The sequence below is a fragment of the Parasteatoda tepidariorum genome, chromosome 3 (genome assembly GCF_043381705.1).
Source record: "Parasteatoda tepidariorum isolate YZ-2023 chromosome 3, CAS_Ptep_4.0, whole genome shotgun sequence".
NCBI lineage: Eukaryota > Metazoa > Arthropoda > Arachnida > Araneae > Theridiidae > Parasteatoda > Parasteatoda tepidariorum.
In genome coordinates, this window is record NC_092206.1 from 37786527 (window position 1) to 37798867 (window position 12341).

The following is a 12341-nucleotide window of genomic DNA, read 5'->3' on the forward strand; positions in this document are numbered from 1 at the left end:
TGACATTTTAAATTTTGGAGATTGACTAAGATATACTATCCCATCTTTCCGAAAACGCCATCCCTAAAATATAGCTAAATACTGTAGAAGGCTCTTGATTGAAAAAAAAATTATTGAATACTGTCAAAATAACCACTATTTTGACTGAGACTGACCAGTGACGGTTTCCGGTTCGGACCCCAGGCTCCAGTTTGGATATCCTCACTAGGTGGAGCAACATTCTCTTTGGGTTGGCGTACTGGGTGAAGGCGTATCAGAAGGTTGTATACTACTGGTTCCGCCCAGAAGAAACAAAACACCGACCCGTGGCTTGGTTGACAACGGTGAGCTATGGTGGGTTCTAGGTTTCCACCAAGAGTCAGTCAATACAATTACCTGAGGCAGTTCTCAAAAAAATAATTTTTTTTTAAGAAAAGAATTTTATTTTATTTACATGTAACAAAATCAATACATCAAATCTAAATTACAATAATTCCAGAAACTGTGCTTTTCAATGAATCCAGTTTTCCTTTTCTGTTGATGGCCATTCTAGTTCATCCAACAGTTTTCATTCATACTCTCCAGTCAGAATTTACGGACTTCCTTTCTGTTGATGGCTATTTTCAGTCAGAATCTCTACTTTTATCTTGACCTTTCTTCCAAAAGATTTTTTTCTTCCAGCATTTCTTATCCTTCGGCTGTTGTGAATCGCATTCTTCAAGAGAGACGCTCACAGCTGCTCTCGTATGAATACTCCGCCACCGTTGCCACCACCACAAAACTCACAAGGAGAAATAAATTTGAAATAATATTACTTAAACAATAATTGAAGGGTAATTTGAAAAAATAACTTGTACATGATGTGAAATATCTTAATAATCATTTAACAAGGTTTAAAAATTTCATTTATCATAATATATCAAATTAGCTGAAGAAAAAAATCGTAAACTGAATAAACTCAACATAGCATTAAAGATTTGTTCGGGATCTTTAAAACCAAACAGTAGAATTGGTGCTGCCGTCTGTCTGCTCCAAAAGAAACTAACTTAACGAATGTATTAAAAAAAAAAAAAAGCTGAAGCTTGTTTACTATATTAGATGGAAATATAATTAAATACATTTTAAAAAGAAAAAGTTAATAGCTAATTAATTTACGTATCTGAAAAAAAAACTGATTTTTAAAAAGAGAGTTAATATATTAAAGTTTATCAAAAATAAGAGATTATTCTCTCATTGTCTGTAAAAAGTTTATGTATCCATTTAGGATACCGATAATGGTTTTTTGAAGTTCGTCATTGGATTGAGACATTAGGAAATTGGTGAAATTGTTAACACCGTTTTTTAAGTCATTAACTTCGCAAACCTCGTCGGGGGCGATCAAAATTAATTCTTCGGAATATGTTATGCCAAATAATTAAACATTTTATTCCCTACAAACTGTTTTAAACATTATTACGTAGTTTATAAAAGTTTCCTAAAATTTGGAGAAAAATTGAGACGCATGGAACATTTTGAACATTACGTTCACTCTTTAGAATTTCATTCTAAGAAAAGAGGGTTTTTAATATAGTAATCAAAAATTTACTTCTAAGTACCAAAATCAAGTAAAATGATGTAAATACTAACGCTATATGTTGTTATTTTGCATGCTAAAGAATTAAAAAATATATCATAAAGTTAACTGACATAGAGAAAGACAGATAATATGAATAATAAACACAAAAACATTATGTATTGTGTGATATAAACACTGTTTGAAAAAGATTTATTGATATATGAAGTAATATGTGCCCCATATCTATGAAATATGTAGAATTTTTATCTGAATATTATAAGTTAAAAACCACCAGAACAGTAGGTGGCTCCCTCTTTAACTTTTTTTTTGTCGTCAGAAGATTTCTTATATTTTTTGGAATTTCTCTTCTGAAGATACTCGCTTAATTGCCGAAACCTCTTTTGAGAAGCCCTGCTTTTGTCTTTTTTCACAAGAATAGCTAACGAGGCATTGTTAGCATCGAAAAAAGATTCCGGTGAAGCTAACTCAAGCGACTTTGCGCATCCAAGATTGAACTCGCTTACAGCAGACGTTATGTGACAACGTTACGTGACAACAATGCTAATTCACAGCCATTCATTATGAAACCAAAAGTCAAAATTGAAGTTTTTAAATTTATGGTATTAATATTTTATGAACAATAAACTGAAACAATTAAATACCCATAGTAGTATTAAAATATGGGAATTTAGTAACTTAGTGACTCCTTTCTTAAATGCTTAAACTTATCTCCCTACACAAGAAGCACTGAGCTGAATGTGAATTCTCTTACACCAGATAGTAATATATACAGTAAAGCATTTTCGAATGTACAGAACAAGATGATTTCTTTTCTACCTGAACCAAAAAGTGGCCAAAATTTAGCAACAATTAAACAGCGGCCCACAAAATATTAAAAAATAAGTTGACCAGAAGTTTACTTACATAAAACTGCCTCTCGGGCAAACAAATAAAACTGAAATGGGAACATATATACACCAATAGAATATTGAGCATTTATTGAAAAGTAATAATAAAATAATGAAGTTGCACCATTGTATAATTTACACTGATTAATGAGATATTAGAAGGCAATATTAGTAAATATAGGACAATATTAGAGGACATAAACACACACAAAAAGAAAACAAAAGTACATATTTTACATTACTATTTCCAACTTGTCGTTTTCTATAATAACTTTTTCCCAGGATGGAATTTGGGAAAGGAGAGGCATACTTAAACCTCATGCTATCAACATCCTCCTCACTAAACACAGTCCGATTTGCCACTCTCTTTACGTGACAATAATCTTGAATCGGTACAGGGTCGAGGCAAGATCTTTAATGTTGTTTCTGCCTCCTCCATGCACATTGTAGGTCTGTACAGGACATCTCAAAACGTGTCACATCATTTCTACAAAAATGAAGTTTAAAAACATCATTATTTGCTATTAATAACTGTTAATAAGCAGAAAATAAAATAAAAAATTCCCATTATAAATTAGACAAACAGAATAAATAGATAACTTCTGCTATTATATATACATTAAATATAAATATTTTCAATATATTTTGAAAAAATCTGAAAAATTGAAAATAAATAATATTTAAGAAAAAAGTGAAATGAAACGTGCAGTGATTTTCAAAATAATAAATAAATAAAAACCTTTACTATCTTGTATCCCTTCTCAATAGCTTTCTTCATTTCTTCGGACACCCAAGTGCCCACGAATGCTCTTTCGTTATCATACTGCATGCATTCAGATTGCTGGCTTGCGTCACAACACTTTTTACAGAGAGGAAACACTAACTTGCCGTGACTTCTGTACGGCAACACTGGGTGATACAATTTCCTTGGTGGAATAACTTTGCTCTTAATCAGTCCGAAATACGAGGAGATATCTTCAATCTGATCAGTAACAATAACTGGATGACTAACAGGGTAACTGTAATAAAAAAAAATAATGAAAAGAAAATTATATATATAATAAACATTCGCAAGTATATAACAAAAAAAAATTATTGTCGTGACAATATTTATTGCACCAAGGGTACAAACTTGTAAAATCAATGTACTTAGCACGCCCCTCATAAATGAGCTTAACTGCGTTGGTACGTCCACCAAAAAAAGCATCTCTTGTCTATCCTTGATTTCCAGATTTTCCAAAAAATTTTGAAGCTCGCAATTTTTCTTCATTTCACTGAATTCGTGCTCCCACATTTCTACTAGTTCATATCCTTTTCTTCTGAACCTTTCAGATATTTCCATCGTTTTGCTCCTTAACCTACCTCTCCATTGTTTCGCCAGACACAGGATTAATAGAATCTGAATCGAAACACTTTTCACACCCGTGAAAAAAGCAGCCTTAGAATGAGAAAAAAAATCTTACGCGTATTCAATATACATATAAAAAGAAGGGATGTTGACATTTAAAAAATATGAATATATACTTACGTGATATTGGTATATTGTGTTTGTTTCAACCTTCACACCGTCAAGCATTACTTCTCCCCTCCCATTTAAAGCGTGTTTAATAATCAGGTTATCCCTAAAAGAAATATACTCTAGCCACCGAACTCCATCGAAACTGTAATTGCCATTTGCATAACCATGTACAGGAACCATGGCAATTGTATTTGTTGTAACGTGATTGCTTCTGAAGTGTACGTGATGCTGCGATAGTCACATAGCTGAAAAAAATAAAGCAAAAATTAATATCTTTACGAATTTAAAAAGAAAAAACTTAAGAATACACTTTTTTCATACAGAATTAATATATTACCAAAATGGATCGATGTTACAAATTTCGATGGACAGCTTCCTAAGTTCTAGGCAACACTTTTCAGTATGTCCACATCTCATCCGAAATTTTTAAAAAAAGAAGAGCTTAAGTTATCAAACCGAAAATGCATTCATTAGTAGATTTTATTTAATGAGTTCGCCCCTTACCGACAATATCTTTCCACTTCCTTTTTGTTTTGACGATTTTCAGTTGACATTGCATCAGGACTGTATAAAGACCTCTCAGGCATGGGACCGACATAATCGTAATTTCAGGTCAAATATTAACGCAAAGATGAACAAGCTTCCATAGGACAGTGGTTTAGATACCCTTCTACTGTCCCATGGATACTTCTTGTTAGTGCAGGTTCGATCCTGATGGACAATACATAAATTTATTAATAATAATATTTTACTATTTTTAAGATTGAAAAAATAGAACTGCCATTTTACTATTCCTTTTTTTCCATTTCTGATATTCATACATAGATGGCGCCATCAGATGATTAAAAAAATTAATGCGTGTCTCTGATTAATTTAAAATAATTAATAATTTACGCGATATAAATTAATTTACTATACAAAAATTGTCAGTACCAGATGATATCATTTTTTATAACATAACTAAAGTATTGCCACCGGAGAAAAGAAATGACATAATCTAAAACCGAAACTATATCCCTTTCTGCTAAAGGGAAGAAGTAGGCAGTTGATGACGATCTTTGATGCATGTTTTTAATTCAGCAATTAAGAAATTTGGCAGAATTCTACTGCTCTTGACAGCAATTTATCATGTAGTAATGTGTTAATCTTCCAGTACCACTTAATGTGATATAAAAATTTCAGTTTCCCTATATCTGTATCGTGTACACAATTTTAGCATTTCTCAGAATGGAATGCTTCTTGTTGTGTAGTTAATATATTAATAATAACGCCTCTTTTTTTCTTTATAACTTGATCTGAAAAGCATAAAAATAGCTCAAATATAAAGTTCGACATATAAACTGACCAGAAATTCCAAACATAATGTTTTGCAAAATACAGATTACTCTATGTAAAAAGCAGCTTGTTTATTCACCTACAGCATTGTCTCTTGTAAATTTTTACAACATTTTAAGAGAAAAACATGGCTTATAATATTGATTCAAAATTATTTTTAATAAGCATGATAGGAACATTATAATCACCTTTTTGGAAACTTTCTTCCATTGACATGGCTCGCTAGTGCAAGATGGATTTTTCAAACCCTCTTGTATTTTATTCTCTATGGTGAACAAAAGGCCAGCCACATGAAAGAATACCTCTCCTAACCTGTATAAAAAAATTTCAATGGTTAAATGGAACTCAGCAGTAAGTGCTAGTCCACTCATAAAACAAATTTTTTTTTCTATAAAAACGGATGCTTAAAGTTATCTATCTTCAGTTATATACTTATGATACAGAAATAAAATAAATTGCTTACCCTGCCATACATGTGCAATGAGCACATATAACTTTTCCAGTCATTTCTGCTGTAGCCCAAGACTTGTGAAACTTCCTTAAAGTCTGGCTACCTTTTTTAATGTATTTCTACAGTAAAATATACAAATTAAGTTAGACAATAATTTTTATTCATACAATTTATAGGCAAATTTTTTGTTAAATTTTCAAATTATGTCATCAGTAAGGTACATATAAAACTACAACTACTCAATATAATTGACTGAAAAAATTATACACACAATATATAGCCTAGAGTATACAGTATACCTAAAATTAGACTAAAATGCACAATTTTTTGCAGAATAAAAAATTGACTGTTTCAAAATACCAATTTTTGCTGATTTTCAGCAATTAAATTTTGCTCCTGATTTCGAAATGAACTAAATTTGAGGTTTACTGTATAAAACAATCAATGATGTATAAGCCTACCAAGTTTTATCTTTTTAAATTGCATAGAAAAAGAGATATATGTACCTAAGTAACAAAAAATAATGTTTTGAGAAAAACAGATTTAAAGGTAAAAAAACATATAGTTTAAAATAATACATAAATTTAAAACTCTCCAGCACCATAACTTGTTTTATCTCGACTTTCTTCAGCCTCACATTTCCTTTTTTTTTTATTGTTTAGCCACTTTGGAAGCTAATTTTGTGGCCAAATTGGCCACGTTTACTCTCTGTACGTCGATCGCTTTCATAGACTTTAACATTAAATAACCAGGATCAATGCCTAAATGATTCATAACATCCATTCTCTTTTGAGCTCCTTCATTGAAATAAATTACAGAATCCATTACTCCAACATTAATGGTTTTTAATCCGTGAAAGGATGTTTTTGGAAGTCGATCCCATACACAGCTGTTGAATGACTCATTAGGATTCTGTGTCTATCCATGAGTGCATTTCACGAGAAGCTTAGGGTCACTCAGTGCCCTAAAAACAGGTTTGATACCCAATAATACGGCTTCATGCAAAGAATTTTTATGTGTATATGGTTCATTAGTGTGCTTGGATTTATTGAATTTGCACCATGTATCGGGATCATTCGGGCACAGGCCATGTTGCGGGTTTTCATCTGTTGACGATATATGAAAATAAATTGCCCATACAGCTTGCGACATTTCTGACACAGGCTTATTCACATTCCTTCTGATAGCAAGGCCATAGTATAACTGAATAAGGTTAATTTCCTTATCTGTTAGAGGACCACGGCCAGAAATCCCTTTCCCATCTGACAACTTTTGCTTTTTTAAGGAATCTCGCAATTTACGCAGCCTTGCGCCCATCCTCTTTTGCACATGTCCTATGCATTCAAGTTTATCGATGTGCACATCACCATATACTTTGTCTGCTACCACTTGATCATAGGCCTTGCAATCACCATCCCCCAGGTGATCCAAGTAACGAACAGAACGTTCAGTTTCCGATCGCCGAAACAATTTTTGCACTCCTGCTTCTTCCATACCTCCACTGGTACCTGTGTAGTTTTTATCACATTCGTGAGAGACAGATGAGGTTGTTCATTTAAAACAATGTTTTGATAAACACTCAAAATCCAGCACTTTCCCATTTTCAAGAAAGGTGCAAACTACTACTGCATTTAAAGATGTATGACCTCTCTTTTACCACGAGCCGTCAAATGCTGCTGCGATGTCGCGACTTCCTGAGAGACACACTGTTTCTTCTGTTGCATTTGCCATTGAAGAGGTAGCAACAACATTCAAACTGGAAAAGAGATCGACTTGGTTAGTTTGAAATCGTTGTGGAGATGGAGGTAAGTTCAAAGTTCCAGACAACGCATCCCCAGCTTTCTTTCCTTTACAAATGCACCTCATTCCATAAACAAATCTACAGTTGATATCGTAGAAATGCTTTGACTTTTTTGATGTTATCTGCACTTTATAGAAAGTCTTTCATTGAACCGAATCTGATACAACCAATACCATGCCAATATCACCGACAACGGGCCGCCAAGTAAACGACCTAATGTGTTTGCTGGGATTTTCTAGTTTTTTTTCCCCCTCGAGTCGTCTTCGGTTTAGTAGACTTCTTGGTATTTCATGTGACGACGTAAAGTATCTTTTTTTTTTATTATTCTTTGGTTTACAGATGCGACGGGGTCTCGCTGTGCGCTTTTTCCCTTTCGGTGTACCTGGCATTTGTTCTTCGGGTACCTCCTTTTTTGCATCAGAATCTTCTTTTTTTGTTTAATTTTCTTTATTGTCTATAGTTAAACTTGATGATATTTTCCAGCTCCAAAATCTGTACCAGCTATTTTTCATTTTACGAGTATTAAACGGGACGAGAGAAATTCAAGGACGGAAGAATTTATTGCAATTATATATAAAATGATTCTGTAGAAAAGATTTTAAAGAAATTTTTTAATATGAGTAAAATAAAAATCTCTTTGCAGAATTGCTTTATGACACACGACTAAAATTAATTTTTTGTATAAAATAAAAACACTTATGACAGCATCCGAAATAATCAATTGAGCAAAGAATTAGATAGAATTTTGACATGCCAGCCTAAATGTCATTTTTACGTTTCTTTATAATATAACAGTTGCCCGAAAAAGCTGTTTATTTGAATGTTCAATGAATTAATGACATATATAAATTCAAAAAAATTACCCTTATCAAGTAGTCTAAAGAAATTCGTATTTTTATCAGACCTGAAGCGAAATCTATAACACCTTAGAAAAACGTTCGGAGGAATATTTGGTGGTACATTAAGTGAAGAACTTTTGGTGTACCAAAGATAAAATTAATTTTCTCTTTTTATTTGATGATCAATTAATTCTATTTAAAGATAAAATGAGGAAACATTTTCTTGTGTTGTTAGTCAAGAAAGGACTAAAACACTCATTATCATCAGATGCAGAGTTCCAGTGTTCTTGTTTGTCAAATGGTAGTCCAAAGTTTGATAGCAATATTCCAACCTCACAGTTGGAAACGAGTTAATAAGAAAGAAAGTAATAATATTTAAAATTATTTATACAATTTTTACCCAAAAAGAAAGCTAGGGTGAATCGCTATAACCATTCATATAGTTTAAATTTTCACTGAAATTATTTAAAAATAAAATAAATATTAAATATTTTGATTAAGCAACATGTTACGGCCAAAGCCCGAAGTCGGCCTAGAACGCTGTAAATTAGCTGGCCAAAGTCCGAACTTTTTTTTGATTTTGGAAATTGGCCGAGGATGGCTGACCAAAGTCCGAAATTGTTCTTAATTTCGGGAATTGGCCCCCCCAAATCGCGAATTGGCATGGGAAGATCAGCCAAAGTTGGAAGAAAAAATCAATTTCGGTCTATCATCTGGCAACCCCCTTGGACAAAAATATGACGGCAGCGCATGCGCTGTTGGGTTTTGTCATCACTCTTTTCAATACAGGCACTCTATCATCCACCTAATGCTAATTTGAATTCCTATTTTGAAGAGTTTCTTCTCAAATCCTCATGTCAAATTTTTTTTTAAATAAAAAATCATTTTCATTTAATGCACAATTAATTTTGTCTAATTATCATTGTTGTGTTTAGACTTATAGGTAACTATCATTCATTGCATACATATTTATTAGCAGTTATTCTTTTGTTTCATGACTTTTTAGAATAATATTTTAGAAAATATTTTTTTACTTTTTAGAACATATTTAGTTATGAGCTTATCTCAAAATTTTTAGTGTCCCTTCAATTTTGACATATCGGTATTATACTGTGCTAATATTTAAACAAACCAATATGAATTATAGCTAATTTATCACTTCGACCACACCTTCAAGTATGATTGTGCACTTATGAAACTATGTTAGTTCAGTTGAAGGAAATAAATGTATTTACTCTGTAATTTTTGATGCACTTTGTTTTTCAGGGTAAATAAAGGAGCATTAAACATCGAACAAAATAATTTATGATTTTCTAGTGCTTTTTAAATATTTACTGCTAAGAAGAACATAAAGCTGAAGGTTATAAATGGTTTAGAATTACAAATTCACTAATGTAAACATGAATAAATATTTCAGTTCTTTAAATTCCTTTTTCTAAAGATAGGAAATAAATCACTAGTAGTAGTAATTAACTACAAAAATGTAGTTTTTCGACTCACTATATATGCATATAGACTTTAAGAATTTATAATTGGACTAATTTAATCAGCTTTTGTTTTGTGATTTCAATTTAAAATACAATTTTCTAAATTTAAAACTGTTAGTTTTAAAATCTATTTTGATCAAACAGATTAATTTGTATACACATTTAAATACTTGAAGACGAAAAACACTTAGTAAATAAATGTAACAAAATGTACATTTTTGCATCGCTGTCTGGTTTCTTGCCAAGATATCACTTTTGAAGTGGCAAACACTTAGTAAATAAATGTAACAAAATGTATATTTTTGCATCGCTGTCTGGTTTCTTGCCAAGATATCACTTTTGAAGTGGCAATTAATGTGCATAAAAGATGGTTATGAATAGGCCACTAATAATATATGAAAAAGTATTTACATAAAATTATTTTAAATGCTACCAATAAATGGAGTTACTTGCTGTGTCAAGCACATCAAATGTGAAAAATTTATAAGTGATTTTTTTTCTAACTACCTAAAAAGATTATTTAATGACAATTACAGAACCTTTTGTAGACTAACTTTAAATACATGTCAATGTTTGAATTTAAATGATCTTCAGAATTCTGAATACACCACCTGTGCCCTGATTATGAAGATTATTTTTCCAATTTAGAATCTTTCTCTTTTTTTTTTTCCTTTGATGTATGAAACTATTATATGACTATTAAAGATTTTAGATTAAATGTTAACTCAAAAGGCATAGTTTATAGTCATTTCTAAAAAAAAAAGTTGCCCTATGATGTATTCAAAATATTAGTTTATTAGAAATTAATTACAATTTGATTATGTGAACACACAAACAAAATTAGACAGCGAAATTGAAGACACAATTTTAAAAAAATAAAGAACAAATTGTGTTTTTGCTAAGCATTTATTTCATGAAAGATAAGAGATACATTAGGTAACATACTAAATAAGCTGAATAAAATAAACAAATCACAAATTTTCAGCTCATTTTTAAATGAGAAAATAAATCTTGCTGATGTATTTAAGCAGAGCTTAACTCCAGGAATTATTTCAATGCTCAGACAAGACTAATTCACGACAGACAAGGTTGTCTCAGCAAGAGAGAAATGGAAGGAGCCCGAGAAAGCCTTGCATTAAAGCCAAACTTCTGCCTATTTAAACCCTTCTTGGGATAAGGCCGCATGATTTTTTTTCCAATGGAAAAGCCTCATCTCCAACAAAATAATATGGAAAATTGTACATTTCCATATCATTAGGTAATATGGATCCATTCGGTATATTTATAGTACCGCCTTGCAGATGTTCTCCAAGAACGGAGTTCTTCAATATTCCACCATCACTGTTGCGGCCATAATCTCCAACAACAATGATGGAAAACAACCCTTCTGCATTTACGACAGCAAGTAGAACGATTGAAAAGTAGTCCAAGTAATTGTAGTACTGGGAACCACTTTTTTTGGGCACTGAATTCTGATGTGTTTGCCATCAATGCTGCCTATGCAATTGGGCATATTCCACAGAGAAGTTAATTTCTCTGCCTCACTTTTCCATTGATCTTCGGTTGGGCTTGGCATGCACTACTCCTTCAAATTCTGCCATAACGCAGAACATGTTTCTACAACCACTTTGCCAATTGATGTCTCGCCTCTCATGAAATCAGCAGCTAGTCCACTGAAGCTTAATCCAGTAGCAAGATATCTGCAAATCGAGAAATAGAATTTTTAAAAATATGCATTTATCTACATATGTGCAAAATCATAATTAATGTTTTCCTTATAACACTTCTAAGTTTGTCGCCTGATTTAACTTAGAATTTTTTTTAAACATTTATAAAGAAACTAACATCAAAATATAAGTATGAAAAATGTGCCAAATATTTTAATGTGTTCTTTTTAAAAACTTTCAATATTATATCTAAAATAATATTACCAATAAATGGAAATAAACTGGTGTGTATGCACTGGTACTAAAATTAATAAGAGTGTACCATACTGGTTCCTTCAATTTTTCCAAAGTTTAAAATCTTTATAATAGAAAATCGAAATCTCTTGGTGACTCAATGACTGAATTTAAAGTAACTTTTATGAGTCATAAATCATTTTCTCTTATTTAAATATAATTTGTATAAGTTTCTTGATTAATGTGGAGTCCATCACTGAGTCTTACTTATAAATTAATATCGAACTTATTACACTAAGCATAATACTTTAAAATCCAGATTATAAATAAAAAGTTTCCTCACCTTAAAGTAATCAATAATCGCTCTACTGGACAAATATATTCTCTGCAGTTTGTGTCCTTCTTTTGAATACACGGCTTCAACAAATCGCATACCAACTGAAATGTGGGTTGTGTCATTCTGTAATAGGATTGAAACATCACCGGGTCTTGCTTCATCTCCTTAACAACTTTAAATTTTCCGTGAATTGGTTGTTGCCGATTATAAGGATGAACCCAATATCTCC